Genomic DNA, 13709 nt, shown 5'->3' with positions numbered 1-13709 from the left:
CCCTGGCTGTATGTGTTCCCGCATGGAGAGCCCCAATAACAGCCTGGCCGCTGCATTCTGCACCAGCTGTAGTCTCCGGATTCAAGACAAGGGCAGCCCCATGTAGAGAGCATTGCAGTAGTCCAGTCTTGTGATTTAAAGAGAGAAATGCCTTCTCCAAGCCGGCCGATGGGGTGGTGGGCGCTTTGAGAGCTGCACAATGTGTGTGAAAGTGCCACATGTAGCTCCTGAGCCACAGTTTGGCCACCCCTGCTCTAGAGGAACGTTGGGGAGGGATGGTGGCTCAGTGGTAGAGCATCTGCTTAGTAAGCAGAAGGTCCCAGGTTCAATCCCCAGCATCTCCAACTTAAAAGGGTCCAGGCAAGTGGGCGTGAAAACCCTCAGCTTGAGACCCTGGAGAGCCGCTGCCAGTCTGAGTAGACGACTGACTTTGATGGACCTTTGAGGGTCTGATTCAGTAGAAGGCAGCTTCATATGTTCATAATTTAATTCCTTCCTGCCCTCTACTTACCTGGTATTCTGGGTCTTTCAGGCCAGACAGCTAGAACTTGTTGTTGCAATCCATAGCATGCCCATCCTAGACAGAGAAGGTGACTAATACGGCTTGTTGCCGGTGTTCCCTCTAAGCTGAGTTAGTGTGAGCTAGCTCACAGGTTTTTTTAGCCCTTGGTGCACACATTTTTGTCTTAGCTCTGGAGAAATGGCCCCAGAGCAAACTAATTTATGCAGCAGCTCACAGTGTTCAAGCCAGTAGCTCACAAAGTAGGATTTTTTGCTCACAAGACTCCACAGTTTAGAGCAGGGGTGGGAAACCTTTTTTCTGCCAAGGGCCTTATGGATATTTATAACATCATTCGCGGGCCATAAAAAATTATCAACTTAAAAAACAGTGCTCCGCTGAGGGAGGCTGGCAAAATTAATGCAAATCATTGTTTTTCTATTTGAAGTCATGTGGGGAGAGCCTAATCTGGCACACACACACACACCCGGCCCGCCGCCCTAGGGAAATGCATAGGGCCAGGGCTTTTTTGTAGAAAAAGCCCAGTGGGAACTCAGTAGCATATTAGACCACATCCCCTAATATTAGCATATTAGGTCACACACTCATTAGCATATTAGGCCACACCCTCTGGGATCATCAAGTGCAAGCTGAACAATGACAGTAACTTTTCCAGGCCCTGCAGCAATTCTGGCCGGCCGGCCAGGCCCCAGGGAGGCTGCCGCACAGTACATCTGGGCCCTGTGATCCCTGCCTGGCCCTGGGGAGGCCGCCGCACAGTGCGGCTAAGCCTCACAATCCTTGCTGGCCAGCCAGGCCCCAGGGAGGCTGCCACATGGCTCGGTTCACTCCAGCAATCCCTGAGGGCCACACCAAGTGACCTTGTGGGCCGTATCCCCACCCCTGGCTTAGAGGGAACATGGCTCGTGACTGTCCTTGCCTTCTGGACTCAGCCAAGTCCGAGGTGAATCCCTGAGGTGCTGGAAACATTATTAAAGCTTGGTTCTCTTCCAGCGCATCTAGCCAAATTCGGCTCTCTCTGTGTTGGCCAGCATCCCTAGCATCTTCACAGGTGGCCATCACATTTTAACCTGCACACATTCCTGAGGCGAGATTTTATTTATATACACCTCACTGTACCTTCAGTAACTCAAGCTACCTCAGGAACTTACAGATAAACTTTATTCCAATTTAATTTTCTACTCTGGACAGAAGGCTTGAAGATACATAAATCGAAAGGCAAAACAATAGATAACGATAGTACAGCTTTTGGATACAGTAGAAAAGGAGTCCCCAACCCCCGGGCCGTGGACCGGTACCAGTCTGTGACCTGTTAGCAACTGGGCCGTGAGTTGTATAATTATTTCATTATATATATTACAATGTACTCATAAGAAGAAGAAGAAAACGACAACATTTGATTTATATCCTGCCCTCCACTCCGAATTTCAGAGTCTCAGACCAGCTCACAATCTCCTTTACCTTCCTTCCCCACACACCAGACACCCTGTGAGGTGGGTGGGGCTGAGAGAGCATTCACAGAAGTTGCCCTTTTAAGGACACCTTTGCAAGAGCTGTGGCTGACCCAAGGCCATTCCAGCAGCTGCAAATGGAGGGAATCAAACCCAGTTCTCCCAGATAAGAGTCTGCACACTTAACCACTACACCAAATTAACAGACGTAAAGTGCACAATTGTATCATCCTAAAACCACCACCGCCCTCCCCCCCCCCCCCCCCAGTCTGTGGAAAAATTGTCTTCCACAAAACTGGTCCCTGGTGCCAGAAAAGTTGGGGATCACTGCAATAGAAGGTTATGCATTTAGAATTCAGATGAACTTTACCCAATTCTCATAGCTAAGTTTACTCTCTCATAATCGAATACCTTTAAAGAGAATTGAATCTGTGAGAACCTAAGTCCCATTCTATATTAGTTCCAAAACATTTACCTACTCCAGTTTTAAAAGGTGACCGCAAATCAGGAACTGGACTTTTAGAACAGGGGTCTGCAGCATTTTGGGGTCTGTGAGCATGAAAGAAGAAGAAGAGGAGGAGGAACTGGATTTATACCCCACCCTTCGCTCAGAGCCCGCCCTTCCGAGCAGCCATTTTCTCCAGGGGAATATATCCTTCACAACCTCACCGGTTGAATTATCACTCTCCCACAAAAAGTGTGTAAACAAACATTTGGTGCGCAGTTTATAATAAGCCCATACAGCAAAATAATAGAACGAGCACCCATACGACGCTCCCCCAGACTATTTTCTAAAGTCACGTCCCAGAGGCACTGCCTTCAGCCACTTCTTGCAGTTCAGAATCTAGGTGGAGACAATTTCTCACAAAGAGACCAGAAGGCCGTATTTCCTGGATTTCCTACGGTTACTGGAGAGCCAGTAGCAGAGACTTGAGCGTGTACGCGTTGATCCGTGATTGAATTCTTTGTACCGTGGCTCCAGTTAAAACAGCATTGAGAGAAGACTGACGAAGGGTAAAACCAACGAAACCGTAGGAAATCCAGGAGTTACGGTCTTTTGATCTCTTTGGGAGAAGTTGTGCAGATCCACCCAGATTCTGAACTGCAAGAAACGGCTGAAGGCAGTGCCTTTGGGACGTGACTTTAGAAAACAGCCTGGGAGAACGTTGTAAGGGTGTTTGTTCTATTATTTTGCTGTATGGACTTATTATAAATTGCGCACTAAATGTTTGTTTGCACACTTTTTGTGTGTGAGTGATAATTCAACCGGTGAGGTTTTGAAGGATATATTGTGCTTAATACACCGGTACCTGTGCTATTGTATATTTTCTCCAAGGGAGCTAATCTTTGCCAGCTGGAGATTAGTTGTCGAAGGCTGGAGGCTGGCAGTCCAAATAGGAGGCTGTCTAGAATGGGCATCCTCAGCTTTTTAGAGCTCTTGGACAATTTGGAATTCTGACACAACATGAAGTAGAGAAGAGATTGGATTTATACCTCACGCTCCACGAAAGGAGCGGCTTCCAATCTCCTTTCCCTTCCCTTCCCCACAACAGACACCCTGTGAGCAGCGTTCCCTCTAAGCTGAGTTAGCGTGAGCTAGCTCACAGATTTTGAGCCTCAAGCTCACACATTTTTGTCTTAGCTCAGGAAGGATGACCCCGGAGCACACCAATTGATGCAGCAGATCACAACTTTAAGGCCAGGAGCTCACAAAGTAGAATTTTTGCTCACAAGACTCTGCAGCTTAGAGAGAACATTGTGAGCAGGGGTGAAATTCTAGCAGGAGCTCCTTTGCATATTAGGCCACACCCCACGGATGTAGCCAATCCTCCACGAGCTTACAAAAAAGAGCCTTGTAAGCTCTTGGAGGATTGGCTACATCAGTGGGGTATGGCCTAATATGCAAAGGAGTTCCTGCTAGAATTCTACCCTTGCCTGTGAGGCAGGTGGAGTGGGGCTGAGAGAATCCTTTGGAGAACTGCCCTTGAGACAACAGAGACTGGCCCAAGGATTCCCATCTGGCTGCATGTGGAGGAGGAGTGGGGAATCGAACCAGGTTCTCCCAGATTAGAGTCCACCACGCTTAACCACTATACCGCAGCTGGCTCTCCTGTTTGAAACTCTCTCACAGGGTGCTGGGCAGCCAATGGTTTCTATGATTTGCCTTCAGTCACCCAGTGTAGATCCTTGCACTGTGGTGGCAGCGTTGTAAAAAAAATCTGTGCAGCCAATCAAATCTCCGGTGGCCAATTAGCAGCCTTGCTGGACAAAAGCCCCACCCGGCCCCACCCACTTTCTCAGGGGTGGAATTCCAGCAGGAGCTCCTTTGCACACCCCTGATGTAGCCAATCCTCCAAGAGCTTACACAAAAGAGTCTTGTAAGCTCTTGGAGGATTGGCTACATCGGGGGTGTGTGGCCTAATATGCAAAGGAGCTCCTGCTAGAATTCCACCCCTGCACTTTCTAAAAACCCTTTGTAGGTGCCCAGAAAGGTTTGAGCGGGCCCACATCAGGCACCTAGAACTCTTGTTCTAGGGTACAAAAGCCCATTTACAGAATTTTGGCAAAGAACAACATGAGCTTCCGGAGTTGGAAACGATTGCTACTCAGTGTCTGTTCCAATCCTGATTCAGATGTGCCCTGTTAGGTTGCAGTGTCGATCTCTCCCTCCACCCCCCCCCCCCACCAGAAATGGCCCAATCATGAGGTTATGAAGTGAGCTGAAGGAAGGGTGGGGTATATTTATTTATTTATTTCTGTATATTTATATTCCGCCCTTTCCCATAGCAGGCTCAGGGTGGATTCCAACATAATAAAACGATTAAACATGTGCAATTAAACAGTTAAAACAACAGATAAGAATTAATTGAGGGCGGCCTGGATATTGTGGACACAGCAGGCGTAATTATCATAGGCAACTTAGACTGCCCAAGGATGTCAACAGTGTCAGCCCCAATCAGAGAGCCAGTTTGGTGTAGTGGTTAAGTGTGCAGACTCTTATCTGGGAGAACCAGGTTTGATTCCCCCCCCTCCTCCACTTGCACATGCTGGAATGGCCTTGGGTCAGCCATAGTTCTGGCAGGAGTTGTCCTTGAAAGGGCAGCTGCTGTGAGAGCCCTCTCAGCCCCACCTACCTCACAGGGTTTTGATTCGCCCTCCTCCACTTGCACCTGCTAGCATGGCCTTGGGTCAGTCATAGCTCTGGCAGAGGTTGTCCTTGAAAGGGCAGCTTCTGTCAGAGCTCACTCAGCCCCACCCACCTCACAGGGTGTCTGTTGTGGGGGAGGAAGGGAAAGGAGATTGTGAGCCGCTCTGAGACTCTTCGGAGTGGAGGGTGGGATATAAATCCAATATCATCTTCTTCTTCATCTTCAGATGGCAGTTATTTGCTGTGAGGCCGATTGGAAGGTATTTTATCCTTCTTAAGTGCTGGGTACTTGAGGAATTCAAGGGTTGGGCCAGATAGATCTGTGAGAAGAGAAGAAAGAGAGGAAAAAACTTAACCTCAAAGGAATTTGAATCCAGGACCAGAAAGGCTGGTTGCAAACAAAGTATAGGGTCAATTAGTAGCCTGGATTTTATCAAAAATACATCTATTTATTATCAAATGGTTAAAAATATTTATGGGCCCAATTGTAGCCTCATTACGGAATTTCATATACACAAGTGGCAGCTATTGGGACCTGATGTGTTTTGGTTCTGGTTAGTTGTTTGCATGTGTATCTTTTGGACCAGGGGTGGCCAAACTTGCTTAACGTAAGAACCACATAGAATAAATGAGAGATGTTTGAGAGCTGCAAGACACGAACGTCAGATGTTTGAGATCTGAAAGGGAAGGTAAGGAAGGAAAAGAAAGAGGGAGGGAGAGAGAAAGAGAAAGAAATAATGGCTTGGCTTGGAGAAGTGATTTAAAGAGAGAAATGTCTTCTACGAGCTGGCTGGGCGGGCGGTGGGGGCTGTGAGAGCCGCACAATATGTGTGAAAGAGCCACATGTGGCTCCTGAGCCACAGTTTGGCCTCCCCTGTTTTGGACCAAAACTGGAAGGCATACAATAGCAACATTACTCAGCAGATTGAGAACACAAGGACAGATTTCAGGAGAAACATTTCTGTGCCTTGAGTCAATTGATTGTTGAAACCCCCTTTTTTGGTTCTACATTCATTTGTTAATTATTTCACTATTGCGTCATGCGCTTATATATATATATATATATATATATATTGACCAATGCTTGACCATTGAGGAAGGCCTGTCAGGGCCAAAATGCCTCAGGTCACAATAGTTCCTGCTTGTGTATATGTTCTACTTCTATTCTGTCGCAATCTCCTTGTCGATCTTGGCATCTGAGGAGATGATGCACCCCAGGTAGCTGAACTGCTGGACTGTCTTCAGAACTGATTCACCCACAGTGATGCAGGGAGGGTGATAATCTTCCTGGGGTGCAGGCTGGTGGAGAACTTCTGTCTTCTTCAGACTAACTTCTAGGCCGAATAGCTCATCACCTGCGACTCCTTGAGCGCTTTCATCAGCGCTGCCTTCGCACCATCCTCAACATCCACTGGAGTGACTTTGTGACCAACACTGAAGTCCTCAAGCGGGCAGAGGTTACCAGCATCGAGGCACTGCTGTTGAAGACGCAGCTGCGCTGGGCAGGGCATATTTCTAGGATGGAAAACCACCGCCTTCCCAAGATTGCCCTGTATGGCGAACTCTCCACCGGCCATCGAAATAGAGGGGCACCAAAGAAGAGGTACAAGGACTCCTTGAAGAAATCCCTTAGCACCTGTCACATCAACCATCACCAGTGGTCTGACCTAGCCTCAGATCGCAAAGCATGGAGGCACACCATCCACCAGGCTGTCTCTTCCTTTGAAGAGACAGCATAGCTGGTCTTGAGGACAAAAGGAGATTGAGGAAGAATCGCACTGCTACAGGACCAACCCTAAATCAGACTTTTCCCTGCAGCCGCTGTGGCCGGACCTGCCTGTCCCACATTGGTCTTGTCAGCCACCAGCGAGCCTGCAGCAAACGTGGACTATTGCACCCTTCTTAAATCTTCGTTCGCGAAGCCAAGCCGAGAGAGAGATTCTGTCGCAAGGCTACAGTCGAGCCCATAAAGGTTTTTAACCATTTGATAACAAATACATGTATTTTTGATAAAATGCAGGTTATACAGATGGTTGTTAGCCATTTGCCCTATGCTTTGCTTCCAGATAGACCTGACCCATGGCTTGCCAGAGGAATTTGGGTGCACTAGGCCATTCCCTCAAGAACGGCTCTGGGAAAGGTTCCTGCTTGCACTTTCCTACTGTGGAGGAGTAAAAGGAGCAGACATCCCAGAACTCCCCCCTTTACTTGCCACAACTGACCCTGAGGCTGGGGGCATGTGGGACGGATGTCTGTTGTGGGGGAGGAAGGTAAAGGAGATTGTGAGCCACTCTGAGACTCTTCGGAGTGGAGGGTGGGATATAAATCCAATATCTTCTTCTTCATCTAGCCTCTGTTTAAAAACCTCCAAGGAAGGAGAGCCAGCCTTCCTTCCTTCCTTCCTTCCTTCCTTCCTTCCTTCCTTCCTTCCTTCCTTCCTTCCTTCCTTCCTTCCTTCCTTCCTTCCTTCCTTCCTTCCTTCCTTCCTTCCTTCCTTCCTTCCTTCCTTCCTTCCTTCCTTCCATTTTGCAGCTCTCAAACATTTGACGTTTGTTCTATGTGGCTCTTAAGCAAGTTTGGCTACTCCTGCCCTATAGAAACAAACTGGAGGATGGTAGCCCTAGGTTTGGGGCTAGCGTGGGGAACCTTCTCCCTCGTGGGGAACCTTCTCCCTCACGTGTTGATTAAGGATTGAGGTGAGAAAGGCTGTTCAAACTTCCCTTACATGCCTCCAGAGGGCAACTGGCCCTCAGGGCAACTCTTTAGTGGTGATACTGGCCCTCAGGGCAACTCTTTAGTGGTGATACTGGCCCTCAGGGCAACTCTTTAGTGGTGACAGACGTCATTGTGCTTTGGACTGCGTGGGACGGTGTGGTGTCGGCCCTGTGTTCTTATGAATGTTGCTTTTACATCCTGTTGTAATCCTTTTGGGGGGGAGAAAAGCAGGACTCAGAATGGCTCGAAATAAAATACATTCAGAAATGGGGAGGGGAATGAGACGTCTGTCTTCCGTAATCCTTAAATAGGAGGGTTACGGCACTGTTTGATTCCATTGCAGGCTTCTCAAGGGTGAAGTGGAGATTCACTTTTTGGTTCTGAAAAGGGGGTTCTAGGCCATGCAGGGGTTGGGGGGAGCAAGTCACTGCTGACTTACGGTGACCCTGTAGGCGGGTTTCAAGGCAAGACACACAGGCGGTTTGCCATTGCCTGCCTCTGCGTAGCAACCCTGGACTTCCTTGGTGGTCTCCTCTCTGAGTACTAACCAGGGCCAACCCTCCTTAGATTCTGAGATCTGATGAGATGGGACTAGCTTGGGCCATCCAGGTCAAGGCAGAAGCCAAGCAGAGGTGGTTTGCCATTGCCTGCCTCTGCACAGCAACCGCTGGACTTCTTTAGAGGTCTCGCTCCACGTACCAAGGAGGACCAACCCAGCTTAGCTTCTGAGATCTGATGAGATGAGGTTGTCCAGGGCCATTCAGGTGAAGGCAGAAGCCAAACAGGTGGTTTGCTATTGCCTGCAACCCCTGGCCTTCTTTAGAGGTCTCCATCCATGTATGAAGAAGGGCCGACCTTGCTTAGTTTCTGACAAGCTTGGACCAGTCTCGACTATCCAGGTTTGGGCAGTCTGGGCACGCTGGCATAAATTGTGTCAGATTTTTAAGGTATCACAAGACCCTGTTTTTGCTGCAGTGGACTGGAATTACATAATGCTCATGCATAACCTTTTAAGCGTTGCGAGAGACATCCTGGGAAAGCCGCCCTCTGCGTTCGTGAGGATCTTTCTGAGCGTCACAAAGTCGCTCAGGGGTATATTTTTTTTGCAAGCGGCCCATCTATTTATGCAAAAAGATAATAACCCATCTTAGCAAGAAGACCTTCGCCGTTCTATACCGCAGGGGTGGCCAGCGGTAGCTCTCCCAGACGGTTTTTTTGCCTACAACTCCCATCAGCCCCAACCAGCATGGCCAATGGCTGGGGCTGATGGGAGTTGTAGGCAGAAAACATCTGGAGAGCTACCGTTGGGCCCCCCCCTACTATACCGTATGCCTATAAGGCAGAGCGTTAGGTGCTGATATGCATGCTCATGATACCTTGTCAGTCTGTTAGGGATGGAATCCAAAAGAGGGACGCGGCGTTCCAGTCTGGAATATTTTATCAGTTTGCCATATCAGGCCACGCCGGGATCTTTCCCTCCTGAGGAATCGGCAGCGCACATCCGTGCACAAATCTCATTCATCCAAATGGGGGATTACGCAGGAGAATTTCTCGCCGCATTTAAGTCCTTAAACGGTTCTTAGCACTTGACCGGGACCCACTCTTTCTTCTTCTGGAAATTAATTTAATGAGACCATCTGTCCAAATAATTACATACTCTCGGTCTGCTGTCTTTTGTGCGCAAACAGCGAGTCAGTTTTTCTGACAAACGCATTATCGCACGTTCTCTCCCCCCACCCCCCAACCCGCCGGCCGTTCTTTTATCCTTGGTTATCCTTTGCTCTCTCCAGAATTTAAAATACAAAGCGAGAGTTGGAGTTATTATGTATGAATCTCTCGTTTTTAACTTTCTGTGTATATCACAAGGTTCTGTATTTACATAATAGTGTTTTTCGCCTTGCGCAGCCTCCAAGTTTAGGAGTCTGATGGGGGTGGGTGGGTGGGAGGAGTCTAATCTTCAAGGCTGCCAACTCCAGGTTTGGAAATACCTGGAGATTTGAAGGTGGAGCTTGAGAGAGTGGGGTTTAAGGAAGAGAAGATGATGATGATGATGTTGGATTTGTATCCTGCCCTTCACAATGAATCTCAGAGTGGCTCACAATCTCCTTTACTCTCCTCCCCCACAACAAATACCCTGTGAGGTAGGTGGGGCTGAGAGAGCTCTCCCAGAAGCTGCCCTTTCAAGGACAACTCTGCTAGAGCTGTGGCTGACCCAAGGCCATTCCAGCAGTTGCAGGTGGAGGAGTGGGGAATCAAACCCACTTCTCCCAGATAAGAGTCCACGCACTTTACCACTACAGCAAAACTGGAGGGACTTTGGCAGTGTATAATGCCATGCTGTCCACCTTCCAAAGCAGCCATTTTCTCTAGGAGAAGTGGAATAATTTTTTTAAAAATGAATGAATAATAATTTTTTTTTTTTAAAAATAAGTGGTTTGGGGATCAGTTCTAATTCTGGTAGCTCTCCAGCTGCCAGCAGAGGTTGCTGATACCCCCCCCCCCCCACAGGTCATTTATACCAGGATGGCTCCCAACAAGGGTTGCCAGTAGTGGTGCTTTGGGGGTGGTTCCCTGGGGAAGGTAGAGCTTGGGGGGAAAGCTCAGTAAAATGGTGGTCTCTACAACGCTCTGTATAATCAGCCCTTTGAAGCTACTATTTTGTCCAGGAAAATGGATCACGAGCGTTTGGAGAACAGTTGTAATTTCAGAAAAACCCAGGCCCCATGTGGAGGGTGAATGAAAATTAAACGATAACGACTGTGATATATTTATAGAAAAACCAATTCTTTAAGTGTTTGATAAATGGCTCTGCATGCCTATGAAAGAGAACATAAAGCTGAGGATACTCTCTGTCTGGGGCAACTGTATTCTTGGTTCTTGGGAGGGGCAACAGTGTGAGGACTTCTAGCATCCTGGCTCCACTGATGGACCTCCTGATGGCACCTGGTTTTTTTGGCCACTGTGTGTATAGAGTGTTATACTGGATGGGCCATTGGCCTGATCCAACATGGCTTCTTTTACATTCTTATGTCTGGGGTAGTGATGCTCTATATTCTTGGTGCTCAGGGGGGCCACAGTGGGAGGGCTTCTAGTGTCCTGGCCCCACTGATGGACCTCCTGATGGCACCTGTTTTTTGGTGGGGGTTTTTGCCACTGTGTGACACGGAGTATTGGACTGGATGGGCCATTGGCCTGATCCAACATGGCATCTCTTATGTTCTTCTGTCTGAGGCAGTGATGCTCTGCATTCTTGATGCTTGGGAGGGGCAACAGTGTGAGGACTTCCGGCGTCCTGGCCCCACTGATGGACCTCCTGATGGCACCTGGTTTTTTTGGCCACTGTGTGTACAGAGTGTTACACTGGATGGGCCATTGGCCTGATCCAACATGGCTTCTCCTAAGTTCTTATGAGGAACTGAGTGGGACAAGGTTTTGCGCAGTCTACTGGGTGGGACGGTGGCTCAGTGGTAGAGCATCTGCTTGGGAAGCAGAAGGTCCCAGGTTCAATCCCTGGCATTTCCAAAAAAGGGTCCAGGCAAATAGGTGTGAAAAACCTCAGCTTGAGACCCTAGAGAGCCGTTGCCAGTCTGAGAAGACAATACTGACTTTGATGGACCAAAGGTCTGATCCAGTATAAGGCAGCTTCATATGTTCATATGTACTTGTATTCTGCTCTGAGGAAGTCTTTTGAAACAGATGTTTAAGCTAGCCTGTCTGCAGAGTCGTGACTCCTTATGCTCCTTGAATACCAGAGACGCAAAGACATAAAGACCGTTTTCTTGACTTTTTTCACTTCAATTGCTTTGGAAGATGCTTGAAACGAAAGAGGACCAGACAGCCTCCTGTAACAGAGAAGAACATCATGTTATTGGACTGTGCTTGTTAAATACTGCTGAAAGATATTTATGTCCAAGTGAATTCACAGAACTGTATTAATATTTATCAAACACTTGAAAAATTGAATCTTTTTTTTGTAAATATATCACAGTTGTTACTATTTAATTATTTACTGTTTTACCACATGGAAACTCCACAGTTGTCACAGTTCAGCCTAGAGTCACGTGTAAGACCCCACCTCAGAGTTAAAGATGACTCTGAGGAGAAATCATATGTGGTCTGAAGCATTCATGTGTGGAAAATGATGTCTCTTGGACCCTATACATTGGCTTCCTGTGTGTGTATGTGTGGTGCAGCAGTGGCCATTTTGTCGTGATCTCTCCGATTACTTTAACTGACTTGGAGGATGGTTACTCTACATCCTAACCACAGTGGTTTTTCTCTGCACTTTCTTGGGAGTGCCAGTTTTGTGTTTCTTGTTTCTCTGCGCATTCTCAAACCGCCTTTGATTTGATGGTTCTGCTGGATATACAGCTCAGGCACTGATACCTTGAGGGAAAATTTCATATGGTTCAAAAAGGACTGCCCAATTTGGCACTATTTTCCCCTTGCGGGCATTCCCTCCCCACAGGGGAAACAGTGGGGGAAACTTAGAAAATCCACTATTGTCACCATTCAGTCCTGAGGACAGTATAGTCATACCTCTGTGAGACCCCACCTCAGAGCAAAAGATGACCCTGAGGAGAAATCATATGTGGTCTGAGGCATTCATGTGTGGAAAATGATGTCTCTATACTTCGGCTTTGTGTATTTGTGTGGTGCAGTAGCCGCCATTTTGTAGTTGAAAACCACCCCCCTCCCATGGTAGTTGTTGTGGTGCTCCTGTATTTTACCCTCATGACAACCTTGTGAGGCATGTTTAGGTAGAGAGAGGGGCTGGTATGACATTGTTCAGTCAAGATCCATATCCAAGTGATGATTGTATTCCAGATCCTTTTCTAGACAAGTTTGAGTCCAGTGGCACCAAAGTTTTGTTCAAGGTATGAGCATTTGTGTGCACCAGTGTTCCCTCTAAGCCAAGTTAATGTGAGCTAGCTCACAGGTTTATTAGCCTCTGGCTCAGACATTTTTGTGTGAGCTCAGGAAAAATGCCCACAGAGAGCAAACTAATTTATGCAGTTGCTTGCAACTTCAAAGTCAGCAGCTTATAAAGTAGAATTTTTGCTCACAAGACTCCACAGCTTAGAAGGAGCATTGGTGTGCACATACACTTTTTCAGATACATCAAAATGAAAGCTAACAGTTCATATATAGAGACAGATACTCTACAGGGGGGTTGAACATGCAGTTGTGGGGGCCAAATCAGGCCCCCAAGCAACTGGCTGCCACCTGCCTCCTCCATATATCTTGCTTCCTTCTGCAGCACAGCTTGCTTTGCAAGGCTTGCTCAATTGCACAGGAGCTGCAGAGCAAAACCTCTATTTTCTCCATTGGCTGAGGCTCCTCCCTTGGGGAGGAAGGGGGGAGGAATATCCTGTTTGCCAGGCTCTCTCAATTGCACAACACAGCTATTGAGCCAAGCCTCTCTTCCCTCTATTGGCTGAGGCTCCCCCCAGTCCCCTGGGGAAGGAAGGAAAGAGCCAGATCTTCCTTTGCCCAGTTCCCCGGATCCCATGGGAGAGATAAAAAGAAAGCACCTTTAAGACCAATGAATGCTAACGTTTTAAGCATGTTTTAATTTTTTTAAAAAATATTTAATTGTGTTTGTCTGTGTTCTTTATAAAATTTATATCTCTGCTACCTAATCTTAAATAGGTACACACACGGCCCAGCCTGGCATGGCTCGGCCCAACCCGACATGGCCCAGCCCAACAAAGTCTCATTTATGTCAGATCCAACCCTCGTAACAGATGAGTTCGACACCGCTGCTCTATATAGGTGAACAGCAGTTTAGCATACAACTTAATTACATTTTGACATACACAACTGTTAAAGCTTCCATTTCAGTGTATGTGAGGAACTGTGCTTGCACATGAAA

The sequence above is a fragment of the Heteronotia binoei genome, chromosome 13 (assembly GCF_032191835.1).
Source record: "Heteronotia binoei isolate CCM8104 ecotype False Entrance Well chromosome 13, APGP_CSIRO_Hbin_v1, whole genome shotgun sequence".
Taxonomy (NCBI): Eukaryota; Metazoa; Chordata; class Lepidosauria; order Squamata; family Gekkonidae; genus Heteronotia; species Heteronotia binoei.
This window is presented reverse-complemented; position numbering follows the sequence as displayed.